The sequence below is a fragment of the Mytilus californianus genome, unplaced genomic scaffold (genome assembly GCF_021869535.1).
Source record: "Mytilus californianus isolate M0D057914Y unplaced genomic scaffold, xbMytCali1.0.p SCAF_3, whole genome shotgun sequence".
In the NCBI taxonomy this organism is placed as follows: domain Eukaryota; kingdom Metazoa; phylum Mollusca; class Bivalvia; order Mytilida; family Mytilidae; genus Mytilus; species Mytilus californianus.
This window is the reverse complement of record NW_026262679.1, coordinates 80,273,410-80,296,419: the sequence shown is the minus strand read 5'-3', so window position 1 is coordinate 80,296,419 and position 23,010 is coordinate 80,273,410. Positions and strand designations below refer to the sequence as shown.

General features: G+C 32.2%; 1 long non-coding RNA gene across 15 annotated transcripts in view; it reads right to left on the bottom strand.

Moving 5' to 3' along the window:
- Positions 1–6,828: 6,828 nt before the first annotated feature.
- The window catches only part of LOC127735168 (uncharacterized), a 38,490-nt gene continuing 22,308 nt past the window's right edge, over positions 6,829–23,010 (bottom strand). For 8 of the 15 annotated variants that reach the window (XR_007998145.1, XR_007998149.1, XR_007998150.1 and 5 more), the window contains 8 exons: positions 22,857–22,897; positions 21,833–21,915; positions 19,798–19,983; positions 19,053–19,114; positions 17,127–17,191; positions 16,244–16,307; positions 11,839–11,906; positions 6,829–7,129 (listed from right to left, as the gene is read on the bottom strand). This is a non-coding gene — a long non-coding RNA (uncharacterized LOC127735168). Of the gene's footprint in view, positions 7,130–11,838; positions 11,907–16,239; positions 16,308–17,126; positions 17,192–19,048; positions 19,115–19,797; positions 19,984–21,832; positions 21,916–22,856; positions 22,898–23,010 lie in introns of all 15 variants that reach the window. The other 7 variants (XR_007998151.1, XR_007998146.1, XR_007998148.1 and 4 more) reach the window with 7 other exon arrangements.

The window sequence follows — 23,010 nt, the reverse complement described above, 5'->3', positions numbered from 1 at the left end:
TTTATCCATTTAGAATCATTTGAAATCTGATATAAGGATGTTATGCCCCTTTATAAATGGAAAAATTGCAAAATTTTTAGTTTCCGTTCTCTAACTTAAGTTTGCCTCAACCAAATGTTATGAAACTTATACACAATGCTTATTACCACAAAACACGTCCCTTCAACCGTTCTAGAGTTATGCCCCTTTATATATGCTTCATACAATGCAATGTTTAATTTTGACTTCCACTGGTAAAACACAGATCAAGTTGAATTTGGGTAGTGTCACTTTAACCATTATTGAGTTATGCCCCTTTATAAATCGAAAGATTGCAAAATTTTTAGTTTCCATTCTGTAACTTAAGTTTGCCCAAACTAAACATTATGAAACCTATACACAATATTCATTACCACTAAACTAAGATCAAGTACAAATTTTTTGTTTCCGTTTTTAACTTTAGTTTGCCTCAACCAAATGTTATGAAACTTATACACAATGCTTATTACTACATAATACAGATTAAGTACAAATTTGGTGGCGACACTTTTTAAGTTTTACCATTCTTGAGTTATGTCCCTTTATAAACATAAAAATTGCTGAATTTTTCATTTCCGTTCTCTAACTTTAGTTTGTCTCAACAAAATGTTATAAAACTTATACACAGCCGTTCTAGAGTTATGCGTGTTTACAAATAGAAAAATTGCTGAATTTTCAGTTCTCAGAGGGGGTTGTATCAAGCCAGATTTTTTTTAAACATGCAAACCGAGCAAGAATATTTTTTTTCAGTCCATGCAAAGCAAGAATATTTTTTTCAACATTTGTAAAGACAAAGGAATAGGACATGAAGCCAGAATATTTTGTTTAGCAACTGAATAGGCCAGATTATTTTTAAAAAAACCCAGGCCCCCCAGAAAGTCAAATGGTCCATGCCTTGACACAAAATGTACGTTGTTGTGTTACATGTGTATTTTCAGTGCCAGAAAACTTAAGAATTTGAAATTAGACAAATTTGAAATTGTTCACCAGTTCTAATTGGATCTTTTGTGGGTTCGTGTTGCTTGTTGTTTACAAGGTAATTTTAGGTGTAGTGCTATGTGGGCTTTTAATTTCTTTTGTTATGCCCCCGCCGTAGCGAAGGGGGCATTAAGTTTTAACCTTGTCCGTCCGTCCGTACGTCTCAAAGTCAGTTTCCCTTCTCTAACTTTAAACCCCCAAGGGTGACTGGGGAATAGAAATATGGTCACCATTGGTTTTCCTCCGACTGGCGGTAAAACCCTCGCTAAAGTGGGGCGTCCGTTTGGCTGTGCGGGATGTACAAGTACCCAGCCACGTCCGGTCAGAATGGGGACGTTAAATCCGATGCCTCGTGTAGAGAGAATGCCACGCTCTCTGCACGTTAAGAACCCTTGCAACAACTCTTTGAGGGGTCCGTAGGTGACCTGTTGCTAGGCAAAATTGCTGTCCCTATCCAATTTACCCTCATTTTCCAGTGGCAGTTTAAATTTCCCCGACCTTCTTCCCGGATGGCCTACATTACAGAACCTACCTTTTGTATTTATTGATAATTTGTTCTCGTCCTGAATATGCATGAAATATTTGCCACTGGACGTTAAGCAACCAACAATCAATCAATCTAACTTTAGTTTGCCTAAATCAAATGTTATGAAACTTATTACAAGACTTATTACCACAAAACACAGATCGTCTGAATTTTGGTGGCGTCACTTAAATCGTTGTAGAGTTATGCCCCTTTACAAATGGAAAAAATTGCTGAATTTTTTGTTTCTGTTCTCTAACTTTAATTTGCCTCAACCAAATGTTTTGAAACTTATACACAATGCTTATTACTACAAATTACAGATCAAGTTTGAATTTTGATGGTGTCACTTTACCTGTTCTAGAGTTATGCCCTTTAATTTTACAAAAGGAAAAAATGTTGAGTTTTTTGTTTCTATTCTCAAACTTAAGTTTGCCTCAACCAAATGTTATGAAACTTATACACATTACTTATTACTACAAATTTGGCGTCACTTTTACCGTTCTTCAGTTATGTCCCTTTATAACTTTATATGATATGCAAGCGGGGGCATCATCTGTGGTCACTATCCACATTTATTTTCCACTGTGTGACACGACCTTGTCATTTTTGTATTGCCCCTTAACATCTTCTGCCTCTGTTTTTCGCTACTTTGGTCATTATTAAGATTTAAAAAAAAACCTTAACCACTATACTTATGGCTTGTATTATTAGGACAGCGTCTCATTCCCTGAATTTGTTATGCAGGAATTCACTTAATATCAGTCTATATATGCAAATAAGGGAGCTACCATTTGATTTTTATGGGGGGCTAGGATGAAAAATTTTGTCCTGCATTTTTTTTAGTTGTTATCTCTGTCCTGCCTTTTTATTTTTCACTCTATTCGGACCTGCCTTTTTTTATTAGTTTATCCTGACTTTTTTTACATAAATTATCATCCTGCCTTTTTATTTACTCAAAACTCATGTCCTGCCTTTTTTTTCAAATTTCATCCTTTTCAATGTATTTTTCAAAACATGAGAGGTGATCTAGTGATCACAGAATGAGGATATGTAAAACTGAAACAACACAACAGAAAAGTACTAACTAGCATCATTGTAAAAGGACTGATACATAAACATAGACTAGTGTACCAGTAGGGTGAACATTTCTTGCTTCTTCTTTAATATCTTTTGTCATTTCATGTAAAGTCAATTAAATATGTTACTTTCAATATACATGTAGACTGGTAGGACTTTGTGATTTGAGATATTTTGCTTTTAGTATCGTCAAGTTTCATATCCATAGGGGTGTTGTGTCATGAATTAATATAAAATTTTCTTTTTTTACATTTATATGCTACAAAGGTAGCATTATCTGTTTTCATAATGTACAAAGATATGATAGAGTGGTGTTCCAATGATAGTCATACATGTACATCATTGTCTCATTGGCAATCACACTACATCATCATATTGTAATACATGTATTGGGGTATGTATACTTTGTAAACTTTTTGTAAAGACAAATGAAGTTGCAAATGAAGTTGAACACAAGATATTTATTTGCATTTCTTTCCATATGGTCTCTGCACAACTGCCACTGTACCCCTTCTGCTTCAAATACAAAAGATTGGAAGAAGAGTCTTGTATTTGTTTTAGCTCAATGATACTACCATCACTTGCACAAAAAGACCAGACATCAAGTTTGGCAAATGAACTACTATAATATGGTATTTATATGTGAATATGTCTCTGACTTCAATAACAACTACCAAAATGAATGCATTTAGCTGTGCAGACCGACTGAGCCAGCATTTAATATATACAATGGCAACCAAGAAGCACAAAATGCCTGTATCTCTATAAATGTATGTATATATCAGTCTTTAACGTAACCTCGACGCCCAGGAAAAACCACAAAAACTTTACTAAAGAAAATTGATATGGAAACCTGTATTACGGGTCAAGTGCAAGGCACGGTTTGGGACATTGATGCTGAACCTCAACAAATATCAAAAAATTTTATAACATTGAAGTTTAGTGTTGAACGTTTTTTGGTTATTCTTGGTCTTTCACCTCAAAGGATTTCAGGAAGATTCACATGAATAAATCTGTTGGATATTGTCTGTGACGCAAATAACTTCAGCTGCATCTGCAAGAGAAACAAAAAATTATGAATTTGTGCTCTGATGGAGAACATTGACGTCATTGAAAAGCAGGCCCTTCTACTAGCTCACAGTATAATTAATTTAATGTTTAGCTATTGTATGAACTGGCAGATATCTATATGCTACTCATACTCATATGCTACAACTAAATCTAGTCATATTTTTCCAATTACTACAAAGAAATTCAGATAAATATATACATATCCAAATTGACAATCAGAAACTGTACTGTCCTTTACTGAAAATATTATAAACAGTTTCAGTTATTATTTATCAAGGAATCATTGTATAATTTTCAATATACAGGCTATGTCACAATGGCGGATCCAGAAATTTTCATAAGAGGGGGCCCACTGACTGCCTAAGAGGGGGCTCGCTCCAGTCATGCTTCAGTGATTCCCTACATAATCAACAGAATTTTTGTCTAATGTACAATTACTTCAAAGTTTGACTAAGTTATTGATGTTTAGAAACTTTTTGACCACAAAATCTGAACTTTAATTTTGACACCTATAACAACCTAATGTATGATTATCCCTGGCTTTTTGCGACTTAATGTCACAGGCTTGACAAAATTCAAGGGCGATTACATAATCTTTAGTCACCAAGTTTATAAATCTATGCAATGATCTGCAATGGTTCTTACCTAAAAAGTCAGCTCCGATGTCCATTCTAAACATCAATCCATACTGACGAGCAGTAGTTAATGCTAGCCTGAAAATAAAATGCTTAGTCAATCAAAATAGTTCAAAACAGAGGCTCCAAAGAGCCAGTGTCACTCACCTGCATCTTCAAAAATAACCACTTCTTGGGTATAATCATCACCAGAGGGCAATAACTCTTATAAAGAGTTAACTGACAATTTCAGTCATGTTGACATATTTGTAGATTTTGTCCTGCTGATCATGTTTGCTTTTTATAGGACCGCAAAAAAAATTTGTGTTCGTATATTGGTATGACGTTGGCGTCGTCGTCGTCTTCTGAAGACACATTGGTTTTAGCACTCTAACTTTAGTTTAAGTGAATGGATCTCTATGAAATTTTACCATAAGGTTCAATACTACAAAAGAAAGGTTGGGATTGATTTTGGGGGTTATGGTACCAACAGTTAAGGAATTAGGGGCCAAAAAGGGGCCAAATTTAAGCATTTTTGTAACTTCCAGACATAACTTGTGTGTTAGAGTATGTATCTCTCTGACATTGTATCACAAGGTTCCATATCACAAAGGGAATGCTGGGATTGATTTTGGGGGTAATTGCCTCAAAATTTTAGGAATTAGGGGCCAAAAAAGGTGCAAAAAACAAGCATTTTTCTAGTTTCATGAAAATAACTTGTGTGAAGGTGTATGGATCTTTCTGAAATTGTACTACAAGGTTCCAAATCACAAAGGGAAAGCTTGGTTTGAGTTTGGGGGTAATTGTCCTAAACATTTAGGAATTTGGGGCCAAAAAACAAGCATTTTTCTAGTTTCCAGACAATAACTTGTGTAAGGATCTCTCTGAAATTGTACTGCAAGGTACCATACCACAAAGGGAAGGCTAGGATTGAGTTTGGGGGTGATGAATCATAAGGAGGTTCAAAAAATTGGGGAGATGATTTTTTTTCCCTTTTTTTTTTTTTAAATTTTCCATTTTAAATTGATTATTTCTGATTTATATGTAAAAGCAAATAATAATGATATGGTTTGAATAGGTGAATTAAGAAAATTTAAGTTCTTAGACCACATTCATTCTGTGTCAGAAACCTATGTTGTGTCAAAAATTTAATCACAATCCAAATTCAGTACTGTATCAAGCTTGAATGTTGTGTCCATACTTGCCCCTACTGTTCAGGGTTCGACCTCTGCGGTCATATCAAGCTGAGCCCAGCCGAGCATTTTATTAAAGTTTCTATCTATATTTGTATATGTTTATAACAGACTGTTACTCTGCCTACCCATTGAATTTAGGTGTCAATCTTAATAACAATGTCTGAGCAAACAACCAAACAAAGTTTGCAAGCATGGCATATGAACTCTTGATTTGCATGCTATATTATTTCAACTCTAATAGGTGTTTCTCTGAATTTTACAAGTTGGTATAATATCAATAAAATTATATGATGGTTCACTCGGCATTAAAAGCCACAATGAATCTAAAATTAAAACTATATGATGGTTCACTCTGCATTAAAAGCCACAATAAATCCATGATTTAAATATATGTTAAAAGTTTAAAATTTGTATCCCCCTTTTTTTTACTAGTATGACACATAATGTACAACTAAAATGTACAATTTGTTTCAGAATTTTTTTGTTTACTGGAGCACATGTATATGTGAAACACCTGCAATTAAGCTGTGAAAGCAATTAATTAAGGGTTTGTATATTGAGACTTTCAAAAAGGGTAGGTACATGTTACTAAACATGCTATAGAAAAACAATAAGCACACATGTTTTCTATATTGACCTATTGAAATAAAATGAAAAAAATATGAGTAACATGCATATACTAGTAATGGCAAAAAAGTTGTAAACAGTCCTGTTTAAACTAACTAAATTTTAGATATTTAATGTGGCTCTTTATTCCAGGCTTGTGACTGGCAAGTTGTACTGTATTCATAATAATAAGCACCTTGGTTTTATTTAGAAATTAAAAATGGGGTATCTTTTATCAATGAAAATGATAATAGATGTAAATATTGGTCTGCTCTAGATGATGATTGTTAAGATAATTTTTAAAATAGAATTCCTGCATAATGAGGTTATTATTATTTAATCACAAAATTTGTAGGCAAATCTAAGAATACTATCACTATTGTGGGTGTTATGGTGCATGAAAATTGGTGAATACAGTATTACTTGGCTGCATTACCCACCTCCCTCCTCAATTTTTTTTCTTTTTCTTTCATTTTTTTAAATTTTCTTTTCTTTTTTTTTAATTTTCTTTTCTTTTCTTTTTTTTTTAATTTTCTTTCTTTCTTTTCTTTTCTTTATTTTTCTTTCTTTTCTTTTCTTTATTTCTCTTTCTTTTCTTTTCTTTTTTTTTTAATATCTTTTCTTTTTTTTTTTTTTTTTTCTTTTCATTTTTTTTTCCTTTTTTTTTCTTTCCTTTTTTCTATTCATTACATGTATGTACACAAGTTTCAAGCACATGCATTATTTTTTTTCTTATATAAATATATATATATATACATGTATGTACAGTCTTCTTAAACTTGTAGAAGATTTTGAACAATTGTTTTTAGAATCGGAACTCAGTACTGATGCCCCAACGTTCCAGTAGTTGTTTTGTTTGTTGATGCAGTGCATTTTTTGTCTTCATTTGGTTGTATTTTCCAAGCATTTTAAATCCAACAATCATCTTGGCTCTCTCATACTGTTCAGTAAAACATTTTCTGTTGCAAGTCTTCAGTATATTGTAAAACTTTTAACTTCTTCACTGGTTCCTAGAATTGTATCAACCAGTGTTGTTATTTTGTCTGGAAAAAAGGATTATTGATTTATAACATTAAAGAAGACTAATGATAAGACTAATGATTTGTAGATCAAACAGAGGTTGTTTTTTATATATTTTATTGTTTAATGTTGATCATCTGGATATGGAATCATTTATATTGGGATATTTTGACCAAAAGGCTAGTTTAGCTAGTGCATTCTCAGGAATTCTAGACAGTTTGGTACCCAGACAAATCGGCATCCAGACAAATCGGCACCGAGAAAGACACTTTGGCACCCAGACAAATCGGCACCTAGGCACCTAGACAAATCGGCATCTAACATAGACAAATCGGCACCTTATAAAGATAAAATCAATTATTTTATCCTTGATCAAAATATAGTGAACCAAACATTAAAGTTACCTGGCACTGATATATGTATGTGGGTATGAACTCAATTTACAAGTTTAGTGTTAATATAGCGATTATGTTTGACTGTTTTTACAAATTACCAATTTAATTCCTGCACTATTTATGACATTATTGTCAATATTGTATATGGTATCTTCGAAGAAGTATCTTATTCTTTTTGTTTTTTTTTTATTTGTGAAGACTGTATTGCAGCTTAGTCATTTGGATAGCTGTCTTGTCAACTTATTCGTAGATCTAATTTTGTTGAACATTTTTGTCACTTAAAGTTTCCCTTCATCTATTATACTTCTCTTAAAAAAAACTTGAAAATTTAATTTAAAAAAAAAATGCCTTTCAAGCCAATAACTCCTATAAGGGATAAATTTACAATTTCGGTCAGTTAACTTAGTTAACTTAGTTGTAGATCTCAACTTGTTGGCCATTTTTGCTGTTCAAAATTTCTCTTTATCAGCATTTAAGATAATAATAAAAAAAAAACCAAAAAAAAACCAGATATTTCGTAAAATTTATAATTCCAGATGCAATAACTGCAAATAGGGTTGTCCAATTGGTTTGAAAAATTACGTGGCAGATAAATCTTAACATGCTTATCATTTTTATCCTTATAAAAATAAGGAGATGAGGTATGATTGCCAATGAGACAACTATCCACCAAAGTTCAAATGAAGTGGATGTAAGCAATTATAGGCAACCGTACGGCCTTCAACAATGTAAATGTAAGCAGCCATGCTCAGTTAATTGTAGATATTAAATCAGATATTTCTTGTAGGGAGAATGTAGCAATTCACTCTTTCATGGTGCCATCAGTTGTATTTTGGAAGGCAACATTTTTTTTAAATTTTAGCAACTTTTATTTAAAACGGCCTCTATTACATAACGGAGATTGCAGTAGTTTCTAACTGAAGTCATAAAAAAATCGGTCTTCACACGCTCTTATTTTTTAAGATTATAATCCCAACTAGTGTTAATCCCGAATAACCGTAAAAATTTAGGCCCAATCCTAAATTCCCGGTATGATAATAGAACCTATATACAGTATTTATTGTTTACATGATTTCGTTCAAATAATGCATGAAATATTTGGCACTGGATGTTATTTCTCTTGTTCGTGTGTCTTTAGTGATGCTCGAAACTTAAAATTTATTAGAAACCCGGAAAACCAGTTTTTGATTTGAAGAGCTTTTAAAATATCAGAACTGTTGAAAAAAAGGGAAGTCAATTCTGCTGAAAGCCCGCCTTCGGATTAATATAAAAGGCATCATCGGAGTTTATTAGCAACACATAATTTACAATAAGCAAATTCAGTCAAAAGTTAATTCATATGTTACATATTAAATTTGCAATTATGATAATCATTAACAACCGGCATTGAACAAACTAATGCTAATAAATTACTACCTCATCAACTGTTTCCCCATCATAGAATTGCCGTAAACGTTATTGATTTTATTTAGGGCATACATGTTTGGGGGAATCGGACACGTTTGGGAGTGTTACATATGTTTCTGGGTTTTTACTCATTATGGCTTGCACACGCTTTTATGTTTATGGGTTTTAATATTTAAACAATAAAATATAGTTTTCAGGTATTGTGTTGTCTTTACAGATGTAAGGACCAAAGGAGAACACAAGCTGAAACACAAGCTATACACTTTTGATCTCTCATTTGTCTCTATTGAGAAATTATCAGATTTACACATAAAATACTGATTAATGCATAACTACAATTAATTATGATTTAATTAAATGATGTTTATTCAAAAACCGTCATATCTAACAATCAATTATGATTTAATTAAATGATGATTTACTTTTCATACACAATCATTTAGGATTTAATTAAATGATGATTTCAAATTTTGTTATTGCATATTTTATCAAGGGATTATAGACAGACAGACAGACAGAATATTTTATTATAGTGTCACATACCAATACAGAACAATATCATACATCATAATATAAGTATAGAAATACAAATAAAAATTTCAATCGAAGTTAAAATATCGGTATCCAGCCACAACTGACTTATGAGACACTTTTGCTTAAAGACTTATTCTAACATTCATTAAAAATGAATAAATAAAACTTTTACAATAAAAGAACATATTATACACAATATTTTCTGCGATTAAACATAAAATATAAAGATTTTGCTAAAAAGGGTTGTATACAGTCATGTGACATCAGAAAAATAAATTTGTCATCATGATTAAAATCGTTAAAATTTGGGTTAATTGCACTTGCTTTCAAAAATAGACCATATCGCAGATCTGAATAAAATTCACAATGCATTAAAAAATGTTTTTGTCTTCTACACAATCAACTGTACAATATTTACATTTTCGGTCATTAAGAAGAGGGACGAAAGATACCAGCGGGACAGTCAAACTCATAGATCGAAAACAAACTGACAATGTCATGGCCAAAAATAAAAGAGTTTTTGGCTTGGTGTAACGACCTGTTTCTATTGCTAAAGGTAGACACCCACTTCTAAAATTAGATAAAATACGTCTATGTTGTCTATCATTTACATTTTTTATATATGAACTTGTTTCTAATTCATTTTTATACAGTCTGTAGGTACGTAACTTGTTACCATTTGGTTCATTTCTATCTTGATACAATTTTTCGACCCATTCTTGTTTTTCAATTTCATACAATTTTGTTTTTAATATCATAAATTTTATGTCTGTTGGAATAATGACTATCAATAATATCATGTATACCAAGTTTATGTGCTATTTCATAACATTTCTTGTCCCACGATCGAGAAATATTCATACCCCACATATGGACCTTGTGTGTTATTCTATAGTCATACGTATATCGCACTCTCAAAAATAGACGGTACGTTTCTAAAATTTCGGCTGATTTTGTTGTTTTATAACCCATATCACCTAAAACCGCTATATTCGAAGCATTTGATGAACTTCCCATAAAGAGTCTGCATGCCTTGTTCTGAATTGTTTGAACTTCTCTCCAGTTGTTGTGTCCCCATAATCCGGCTCCATGTAATAGCACGGGTTCAATAAGAGTTTTATAAAGTTTTGTATAAACATCAAATGACATCCCTCCACATGATAAAAATTTAGTGTATACTGCAGAAAGCGCACGGCTTGCAGATTTTGTTATCTCTCGGATCGTATATTTGTGTTCCATGAATTCGTTTATATGTAATCCTAAATATCTGTACGCATTGTCAAAGCTAATAGGCATATCACCACATTTAAAATTTAAGTCTGATCTCGGAGCCTTTTTGTTACGAAAATGTATAATTTTGGTCTTGGTCTCATTTAAAGTCATTCTCCATTTCATACACCAAGAATTAATACAGTTTAACATACTTTGAAGACGCTTTTCGTCTGGTGCAATAAGTGCAATATCATCAGCATATAGCAAAATTGAAACATTCAAATCATCAATGTCAACACCAGCATTTAGAGCACGTATGTCTTCAGCTAGGTCATTCACATAAATAGAAAATAATGAAGGCGACATTTTACAGCCTTGTTTTACACCAAAATTAACTGGAAAAATATCAGTCAAATGATGTCCTAGCTTCACTGTGCTTTTAGTAGCATCATATAAGGATTGTATAGCCTTTAGAAATAACCCATTTATGCCTATACTCATTAATTTATGCCACAACATATCACGGTTTACATTGTCAAGATTATAATGGTAACAATTCTTTTATTTTTCCTAATATATATATTTAAAAATGAGGTGCCGATCCGAACTGTCCAAAATGGATGCCGAAATGTCTTCGGACTTGGGTGCCGATTTGTCTGGGTGCCGAAATGTCTTGTTACCCATTCTCAGATAGTAGCCTGGGCCTGTATGCATAATTTATAAAGCTACTTACCGTTAAGTTAAGATTTATTCTGAATGAACAGACTTTTCTACATGTCCTACAATAAATTAGTACTACGATTGGATTTCTTAACTTAAGTGGTTTATGCATACAGGCCCTTGAGACTCACTACCAATTTGACAAAAAAATGTTTTGGAGTAATGCTTCATTCCAAACCAAATTCACATGCAGCTGTGCATATATTTGTGTACATGTACTTTAATATAGGGCACACATGGGCACTCGACTAGGATGTAATTGGGCTTGCATGTATTTTCTTGCAATCTCTTGAAAAATCATACATAAACATTTAGAATTAGTAGAAATTAGTGCTTTTAAATTGTGGTTAAAAGTACCCCCATCTTTCCTTACAATACATAACACATTAATGGAACAGTAATTTTGCACACTGCTGAAGCATGTTTTGTTTGAAAACTAAAAACAGATATACCGGTATATCTACCTGTTTATGGATTCAGTTTCTTCATGTTCCTGACAATCTTTCAAGCCAAAAGGATCCCAAATCTTCATCTGCATAATAAAAATAAACTTAAGTCAAAATTAAAATATATGTGTGTTTCCAGTTCCATTCTCAAAAAAATTCGTAAGGGTTCCGCGGAACCCAGTGTCTCGCCTACTTTTGCTGTTAATCGCAGGCTCAACAAAAATGAGGAAAAAAATTAATAAAAATATTCCTCTCTATACTATCTTTTGATTGTAAGTAGCTTCTGTCCAAGTTTGGTAAAAATCCAGGATAGTTTATGAATCTAATAAATGTTTTAAAAACTTAAACTGCAGACTGTATGTAATGTTAACTGGAAGAAAAACTAAGTCCATTTATAAGTAAAATACGGAAAAAATGGAATTTTTTTTTTACAAAATTTACTTCTGGATACTATGTTATGATCATATACAAGCTTCTTTCCTAGTTTGGTAGAAATCCAGGATAGTTTAAGAAAGTAATTAAAATTTCAAAAACTTTAACCACAGAGTGAATATAATGTTTCCTGGCAGAAAAACTGAGTCCATTTATAAGTAAAATACGGAAAAAATGGAATTTTTTTTTTACAAAATTTACTTTTGAATATTATCTTATGATCATAAACAAGCTTCTGTCCAAGTTTGGTAGAAATCCAGGATAGTTTAAGAAAGTTATTAAAATCTCAAAAACTTTTAACCACAGAGTGAATATTTGTGGACGACGACGACGATGCTGACGGAATGTAGGATCGCTATGTCTCGCTTTTTCGACAAAAGTCGAAGGCTCAACAAAAAAATAGGGTCGGTGTGTTCACGGAGTCCTATTCTGGTATTATACACGCCCCAACCGCAAGTTTGCCATTTTCTATGTGTTTGGTTGTAAAATAACAGACATGTTAAGTTTTTAGTTAATTTTGTTGCATTCTGTAAAGAATTTGTTGCATTTTTAGCCGTAGTGGATACTTTTATTGGAAATTCAAATGACAGAAGTCTGTGAATTTAATTATTGAAATTCACATTCCATAAAATCGGATCATTCAAATTTTTTTTTACAGAATTAAAAAAAAAAGTTCTAGGGTGGGTTTTGGTAACTGGAACCACATATATATTTTTATTTTGCCTGAATTCAAACGGCAATCATGGCAATAGGTCATATTTTAATTGAGGTAGGTTTTGAAAATTAGTATCAAAATTTGTAAGGGTTCCGCAGAACCCAGTGTCTCGCCTACTTTTGCTGTTAATCGCAGGCTCAACAAAAATGAGGAAAAAAATTAATAAAAATATTCCTCTCTATACTATCTTTTGATTGTAAGTAGCTTCTGTCCAAGTTTGGTAAAAATCCAGGATAGTTTATGAATCTAATAAATGTTTTAAAAACTTTAAACTGCAGACTGTATGTAATGTTAACTGGAAGAAAAACTAAGTCTATTTATAAGTAAAAGACGGAAAAAATGGAACAAAATTTTAACAAAATTTCCTTCTAGATACTAGCTTTTAATCATAAACAAGCTTCTGTCCAAATTTGGTACAAATCCAGGATAGTTTTAGAAAGTTGTTAAAATTTCGAAAGCTTTAACCACAGAGTGAATGTAATGTTTCCTGGCAGAAAAACTAAGTCCAACTATAAGTAAAATACGGAAAAAATGGATTTTTTTTTTTTACAAAATTTACTTTTGAATATTATCTTATGATCATAAATAAGCTTCTGTCCAAGTTTGGTAGAAATCCAGGATAGTTTAAGAAAGTTATTAAAATTTAAAAAAACTTTAACCACAGAGTGAATATTTGTGGACGACGGAATGTAGGATCGCTATGTCTCACTTTTTCGACAAAAGTCGAAGGCTCGACAAAAATGAAGGCAATAGTATGTGATTTAAAAAGAATTTTAGTTTCTGTTTGTTGTTAACATATAGGTCAATTTTTATGCCAGCACTGAAGCTGAGGGGGCATCAAGTGTTACCCTTGTCTGTCTGTATGTGCATCCCAAAAGTGGTTACCGTTTTTATACGCCCGTCAATTTTTGACGGGACGTATTATGGTATACAAATGTCCGGTGTCCGTCCGTCTGTCTGTCCGGCGTAAACATGTCGAACCGTAACTTGAGAATGACATCCAAATTTCATGAAACTTAACATAGTTGTTTCTTATGATGGTCAAACGATCTGTATACTTTTTGGTGAAAATAAGATTAAAACTTTTTGAGTTACGGGACTTAGTAACTAAAACAGGTGTGTGTTTTTTTTCACATGTCGCGCCGTATCTCAAAAACAATTTATGATTATTGCTTAAAACTTTACACACTTCTTAGTTATATTAATCTTAAGATCTGTATACTTTTTGGTGATGATTCAAATTTTATTTTAGAGATATTGAGTATTTTGTTAAAAAAGGGGGAGGGGTTTTTCACATGTCGCGCCGTATCTCAAAAACAGTTTATGATTATTGCTTAAAACTTTACACACTTCTTAGTTAGTTATATTAACCTTAAGATCTGTATACTTTTTGGTGATGATTCAAAATTTTATTTTTGAGTTATTGAGTATTTTGTAAAAAAATGGGGGAGGGGTTTTTCACATGTCGCGCCGTATCTCAAAAACGATTTATGATTATTGCTTAAAATTTTACACACTTCTTAGTTATATTAATCTAAAGATCTGTATACTTTTTGGTTTTGATTCAAAATTTTATTTTTGAGATATTGATTTTTTTTTTTAAAAGTGGGGTTTTCACATGTCGCACCGTATCTCAAAAACGATTTATGATTATTGCTTAAAATTTTACACACTTCTTAGTTATATTAATCTAAAGATCTGTATACTTTTTGGTTTTGATTAAAAATTTTATTTTAGAGATACTGAGTTTTTAGTAAAAAAAAAAAGGAGGTTTTCGCATGTCACGCCGTATGTCAGAAACTATTTATGCTTATTGCATAAAAATTCACACACAAGACGACAGGCGTATCATGAGCTCATGGCTCAGCTGTTTATTAACTTTAGTTTGCCTCAACCAAATGTTTTGAAACTTATACACAATGCTAATTACCACAAAACATTGTTCAGCTTTGAATTTAAATGACGTCACTTTTACATGTAATATGGACACATTCTCCATTTATTTATCTTATTGCAAATTAGATCTATGAAAAAATAACAAGGATTTTATAAGATTTTTAAACATGGGTTTATAAAGCATATGTAATAAAATTATGAAAAGATAAGGGAGCTACCATTTGATTTTTATGGGAGGGGCTAGGATGAAAAATTTGTCCTGCATTTTTTTTTAGTTATCTCTGTCCTGCCTTTTTATTTTTCACTCTATTCGGTCCTGCATTTTTATGGCCCCACAACAAAGTTGTCGGGGCCATATAGTTTTACCTTTGTCCGTCATTCTGTCATTCCGTCATTCTGTCATTCTGTCATTCCGTCATTCCGACATTCCGCAACAAACCATTATACAGACTTTTTTTCTAAACGCCTTCAGATATTGGGCTGATTTTTGGTATGTGAGTTAACCATGATGAGTTACAGATCAAGTTAAGTTTAGTTCCACTCTGCTAACTTTTGCTGAAATTATGGGCTTTGGACTTTGATAAATTGTTGAAAATCACAGTTATACAGACTTTTTTCTAAACGCCTTTAGATATTGGGCTGATTTTTGGTATGTGAGTTAACCATGTTGAGTTACAGATCAAGTTTATGTTTTGTTCCGATATGATGATTTTCATGTCGTTTCAACACATCTTCAGTACATCCACTTCCTGTTTGCTGATAGTTTGAAATTTAACTACTCATTGATCAAGGAAATTTTTCATCAAACTAGTATTGGTCTTGAGAGCTGGATACTATCCATGCATGTTTGTTGTCCACATGTGTTGTTGAAATTGCAGATTTTTCAGTTGTTTGAGACGGGGTCATTCGTGTCGTTCAGACACATCGTTTTTTGTTAGTTTATCCTGACTTTTTTTACATAAATTGTCATCCTGCCTTTTTTTTTGCCAAGTTGCTCATCCTGCCTTTTTTTTTACTCAAAACTCCTGTCCTTCCTTTTTTTTCAAATTTCATCCTAGCCCCCTCACCCCTAAAAATCAATTGGTAGCTCCCTAAGTAGGGGTAAGTGGGCAAAATTGTAATGGCACTTCATGGATAAAACAAGAGGATTCTGAATTTCTGACAAAAAGTTAAAAAAAAAAAAGAGCCACCATCCTTAAGTATTAATGTGTTTATGACACTTGGACAAAGACCATAACCATATATCCCCTGTGGTGCAAAGTAGACAAAAAGAAATTCTGACCAATCTCTTAAAACTATCAAGCCTAATGCACATTATATTCCCCTCAATTTTTATTTTAAGATGAAAAAAAATTTGTTTTCAACAGAGTATATACCTACTAATTTATGAGTATTAGACCACCAAGTTTTACTCCCCATCCATGAAAACAGTCACTGTAATAACCTAAAAAGGAATTAAAATTGACACAAATTATATATATATATATTTTTCGAAAGTGTTAAATTGTCAGCCAAAAAATTAATTTTCTGCCTTCAGATTTTGCATAGCATCAAAACCAGTTTAATATCTATAAAACTGGGAAAAAAAACATGTTTTGATTTTGTTTTAACATTAATTTTTTTCTCAATAATCTATAAGTTATCTCCCATTGAATGACACATTCTTACTGTTTGTTGTACTAGCCTCCCCCTGAAGGTGAAATCTATCTCAGAATTTGCTTTTCAAATGATATATTATTTAATTCATGTTACTGGAAACCAAATATCAAACTGATAAAATAGCTGTTTTTTGTCATATTTTCATAAAAGTCTATGAAGGTTTGACATTTGACGAGTGATTGATAACTAATATTTTAACCTTAAAATTATTGTAGTGAAAACTTTGAAAAAAGTCCATTTATTGCATCTGTTGCAATGAAAGACTGATTTCCAAGTTAAATAAAAATTGATAATTCCCCTTCTCTGATTTTATATACAGCAATAATAACTAATTAACTCATTCCCTACACACATTTATTCCTTCAATTTGAATTTCAAAATTTTGCTGTGGATTCTTTTGATGTACAATAACTTCATAGTTTGATAAAGTTTTTGATGTTTGAAAACTTTTTAACCAAAATACTGAACCTAAATTTGGACGCCTAAAACAAAGTAATGTGAATTACTATGCCTGGCTTCTGCGACAAAATGTCACAGGCAAAATTCAAGTGCATATACATAATCTTTAATCGACAAGTTTATAAATCTATGCAATGGTTCTGACCTTAAAAGACAGCTCCAATGACCATTCTAAACAATCCATACTGACCAGCAGTAATTAATGCTAGCCTGAAAGTAAAATGCTTAGTCAATCAAAATTGTTCAAAACAGAGGCTCTTAAGAGCCTGTGTCGCTCATCAGCATCTTCAACAATAACCACTTCATGGTAAAAATCATCACAAAAGGGTAATAACTTTATAAAGAGTAAACTGACGATTTCAGTCATGTTGACATATTTGTAGGTCTTGTCCTGTTGATAATTTTTGCTTTTTAATGTTTTTATCTACATTTGTATCCATTTTACTTTTCTCAAGATAATAGGCAAAAACTAAAAAAACGTGGTAAAAAAACGACAAACTCTATTAACAGGTCAACTTAAGATGTAATCCAAGGCAGCCTTTTTGTAAATCTTGACTTGCTGATCAATGGTAAAAATCTACATTGAAGATCAATAACTCCAATAACTAGTCCTCAGAAGATTTCAGTCATTTGACTTTTGTGCATATCTTGTCTTGCTTTTTTTGTATTAAAATTTCTCTCCATCTATTTTTATTTTCAAAATAATGAAAAAAATGAAAAAAATTGGTAAAACTTTACATTTAAGGGCAATAACTCCTTTAAGAATGTCTGACAGTTTTGACGTAATTGTACAGCAGGTAGATCTCAACATTCTGAACATTTTTTTCATTTTCGTGGATTGAGGAACAATTGTATTTTTGTGGGTTTTGCTACAGTTGGCATACAAGCCTATAGAAAATGTGTACTACATTAAACATTTATATATGTTGGTCACTTATATATCCATGAAAATTGGTATCTAAAGAATAATAAATCAAGAGTATATGGAAATAGGTTATATATGACATAAACTGTTAACACAGAGATAATTGTCTCGTCTATTTGTTATTTTGATAATGCAAATGTTGAAATTAAAATAGCAATACTTTAACATGTAAGTTATGCAAATATTCAAAGTCAATGAACCATGATATGACTGAAGGTACAGGGCTAAACAATCTCCATGGAAATGAGATGTGCCAATGTTAATACAACTGCAAACCAAATACCGTTGACTTTTCATAAGTCGTTCCCTTTAAACAAACCTAAACACAAACATCAACTTGTAAACTATGTAAAAGTTTCAAAGTCAATGAACCATAATTAGGGGGTGGGGTTATATAATCTCCATGGAAACGAAACTTGCAAATGCCAATACATTTCCATACCTAATATCATTGACTTAACATAAGTGGTTAATCTTAAACTGACCTAATCACAAACTAATACATGTAAACTAAGCAAAAGTTTCAAAGTCAATAGACCATGACTGAGGGGTAGGGACCAAATATTCTCCATGGAAATGAGATATGCCAATGCTTATACAACTGCATACCAAATATCAATGACCTACCACTAGTGGTTCCCCATAAACTGACCTAATCACAAACTAATACATGAAAACTAAGCAAAAGTTTCAAAGTCAATAGGCCATGAATGAGGGGCGGGGCCAAATAATCTTCATGGAAATGAGATATGCCAATGCTTATACAACTGCATACCAAATAACATTGACCTACCACTAGTGGTTTACCATGAACTAGACCTAATCACAAACTAATACATTGTTGATGCTGCCGCCACCAGAAACAGCATACCTATGTCTCGCATTTTGACTCCGTCAAGGCGAGACAAAAATGAGTAACAGAAGATGTGTTGTATACATCAATGTGACAACATCCCAACAACACAAAAATATGACATCCACAGAATTAATTAAAATCTTTAAAACATTTGGTCAAATTTTGGTACTGATATGAAAAAACAAACTTTTGACCTCTTACATCTTCAAGGATAGAGCATATTTTATTTCCTATAAACTTATTTTATGATGAAAATAAAACTTGTTTAAATAGAGGAATTATATACCTACTTAAATATTAGACATATTATACCACCAAGTCTTACTCCCATCCATGAAAACACTGAAATCACCTAAAAAGGAATTAAAATTGACATAAATTATACATTTTACAAATCTTGTTGAAATTGCCAGCCTAATATTTTCAATGAATAATCTCCAAATGAATGAAACAGTCTTGTCGTTTGTTGTACTAGTCTCCCCTTGAAGGAAAAATTCTCTCTGAATTTTACTTTTTGTGATTTGAATGCTTTATTCATGTTCCTGGAAACCATATATTGAATTGATAAATTATTTTTTGTGTGTGTTGTAAGTGTGGAAAACAAGAAAACAGATGTTGCCTTCTGTACTTTTATCACATATTTTTATACGCCCGTTTACGGGACGTATTATGGTATACCGTTGTCCGTTCGTTCGTCTGTCCGTCTGTCCATCCGTCGTCAACATGTCGGACATTAACTCAAAAACGCTTATTTAAATTGCCAGCCTAATATTTTCAATGAGTAATCTCAAAATGAATGAAACAGTCTTGCCGTTTGTTGTACTATTCTCCCCTTGAAGGAAAAATTCTCTCTGAATTTTACTTTTTGTGATTTGAAAGCTTTAGTCATGTTCCTGGAAACCATATATTGAATTGATAAGTTATTTTTTTTGTGTGTTGTAAGTGTGGAAAATAAGAAAACGGATGTTGCCTTCTGTATTTTTATCACATATTTTTAGAGAATATACAGAAATTGTATTGCCTAATTGTACTTACATTATTTCTTTAATGGCCACACATCAGACTTGCAAGATTATCAATGTAATAATCTTCACTGGAGCTGCTGTCCTTGCTTTTTTATTTTTTTCATGGCAGAGCCTCGGAGTTAGTAATGAAGATCTATGTTACCATCTTGCTTGGAACTGCTATCCCTGCATGCTGCTTTATTTTGTTTTTTTCACTCTGCATGTAGATTGAAATCAGATAGTTATTGTATATATGTACCACTCAGAAATGTGTTTATCCCCCCAAACGTGTCTGATTCCCCCAAACGTGTCCATATGACGTCAATGAACTGCAAAATATGACTTGTTGCTAAAGGGCATCAAAACGTGTTCTGTTTATGAACGCCCCAACATATCCAGTCTATATGGAACCAAAGGTTTCTTTTAAAAAGCCCAGAAACAACTTCTGCAGGAAGCCTGTCGTGCAATACCCTCATACATTATACAGATATTTAGGCATCACCGGAGTTTCTTAGTACAAAATAATTCACTAAGTAAACGATGATTTACACTGTACAAAACTAGTTCATTGCGTTTTCTGTGCAATTGTTTGCTCTAAAAATGCTTGAAATATTTGCCACTGGCATTAAGCAATCAACGGTCAATAGTTAAATTAAGCTTGCAATAATGCTTAATATAAACAACGGGCATTGAACAAATTAATGCTAATAAATGACCACTGTATTAACAGTGAAGCACTGGGAAAACATGCAATATATAAATTGTATGAGATTTCTTAATTATGAAGTACCTCCATCTATTATTGAAAACAATGACAATTCTATTGATAAAAAATTAATAAAACCGCTGTAAGTAAAAATAGCTTTTTATTTTGTCATCCTTTTTCTTACACTGTGTCTGTTTATTTGAAAGCAGAAGTCCCTGTGCACATTGTACCATATCTTTAATATTTGTTTATGCCGATTACTATATCTTTCCTCCAGATGTCCTTAGATAGCTGCTTAGATTTATTTTTAAAATCCAACCCAAACCCGACGTCTTCTATCGTGTCCCCCATCATTGTATTGCCGTAAACTTCACAGGAGACATATATAGTTTTGAGACGTTTTGGCGCTTTAAACTGGACACGTTTTGGCGAATGACATTATTGGACACGTTTGGGGGAGTGAAATCAGTCACGTTTGGGCAATTTAGGATTCTAAGGCCACGTTTGGGCGAAATAGACACGTTTGGGGTAATTGGACATGTTTTGGGGGAATGGACGTGTTTGGGAGTGTTATATATATATCATGATTTCTTCAACTACTCTTAAATATGTTCACCAAAGTTAAACTGAATCTTGAACAGTTTGTACATTTACAATTTAACTTTTTTAAATATTAATTTTGCACATATTCAGTTTTAGTTGTTAATTCTACAGGTCTTTGAAGCATTTCATATTAGTGTTGATATATCAAAGGACAGATGGGCATCTCACATCATCCTTTGGGCTCTCAATTAATTCTCATCTGTGTTTTTGGACATTTAAGAAATTTTATTGTCTGGATTTATAAACCAAATTATTTTTATTCCCCCAAGTATTCTGTTGTCTGGTCACTATCTTCAGTTCCAACTTGTTTGGCTGCCATATATAAAGCTATAGGGAGCCATACTGTGTTCCTTTGAATTGAAAGGTGTGTCACGGTCTTTGAAGTTTGCTCCTTATGAATGGCTAATAAACTTTTAGGCCACAAACGGTCAAAATTTTTACACAGATGAGATGACTCTCAAAAAAAAAAATAAAATAAAAGTTTTTCGACAAATTGCAGACTGTAAGCTTACATGATTTTACTTCTTTCAGTCTTTCTTACATCACAGAGTACTAGAATGTCCTACCACAGTGTAGGTTACCTATCGAAAAGTTCTATACTCTGGAGTCAATTCGGTAACATGAAAATAGATTATAACAATACATTTTTATTAAAGAATGTATCATTAGAATATTAATTTGAAAGCTATAAATATTAAACCGAGTTGTAATTAAAAAACCAAGCAATTTTCCCAGGGGAAACTGATTTTATCATTACCTAACAAGGTTTAACCTAACTCATCTTCATCTTCTATGTACAATGGAACCATCTTCAAGCTGTACCACTGAAACTTCTCAGGCCTGTATTTGTAACAAAAACAAAAATTATAAATGAGTGATGTGTTGGATAACTTTTGGCACAAATAATTTACCGTTAATTCAGAAACACTTTTGCAAGGTTTTATTAATCTGAATAATGCGACAGGTTGAGTATTGCAATAATAAGAAACTCCAATTCTGATATCTGTACGAAGAATTTCCTGAAATTCAATAAAATAATCTTACTTTTAGTCCATTATGTAAAAATAGCAATAATAAATGCACACATGATGTACAGTAGTTGTTTATGTAATTCATACGTGTTTCTCGTTTCTCGTTTTTACATAGATTAGACCGTTGGTTTTTCCCATTTGAAGGTTTTACACTAGTAATTTTTGGGGCCCTTTATAGCTTGCTGTTTGGTGTGAGCTGATGCTCCGGGTTGAAGGCCCTACCTTGACCTATAATGGTTTACTTTGATAAATTGTTACTTGGATGGAGAGTTGTCTCATTGGCACTCATACCACATCTTCCTATACCTATACACAATAATTTGGTGGCTAACCAAAACAATCTGATGTATACATTTTGAACAGAAATGATTAAAATTCAACTGAATTTCAAACAATCTAAATCAAGTCATATTTTCCAAATTACTTTAAAAAAATCGACTAAATATGTAGATATCCAAATTGACAATCGGAAACTTTACTTTCATTCAGGTGAGACTATTAGAGAAAAAGTTTCCAAATTGTCAATGTTAAGAGACTATTTGCTGTAATAATTAATTCAGAAGTTAATGTGATGCATGTTTTAATTCAAATCCTAAATTTGAGTACCAGTATACTTTCTTATTAAAATATGTTCCATTATTTTTTACTAATTTGTAATAAATTTTCAAGCTGTTTCTCCAGGGAAAACTTTTTTTATTACCTTACAACTTATTAACAGTTTAAGTACAATTGTAATGACAAAATACCTACATCATCATCTTTTTTCTTCTTCTCTCTTGGTTGCCGTCTATCTGTAATACATATTCAAATTATTTTAATATCTATAGGACAACTATTAATCTATATTTCAATCAATAATGAAGACTGTTTAATGATATAATTAATGTTCCTGTCAAATTATCAG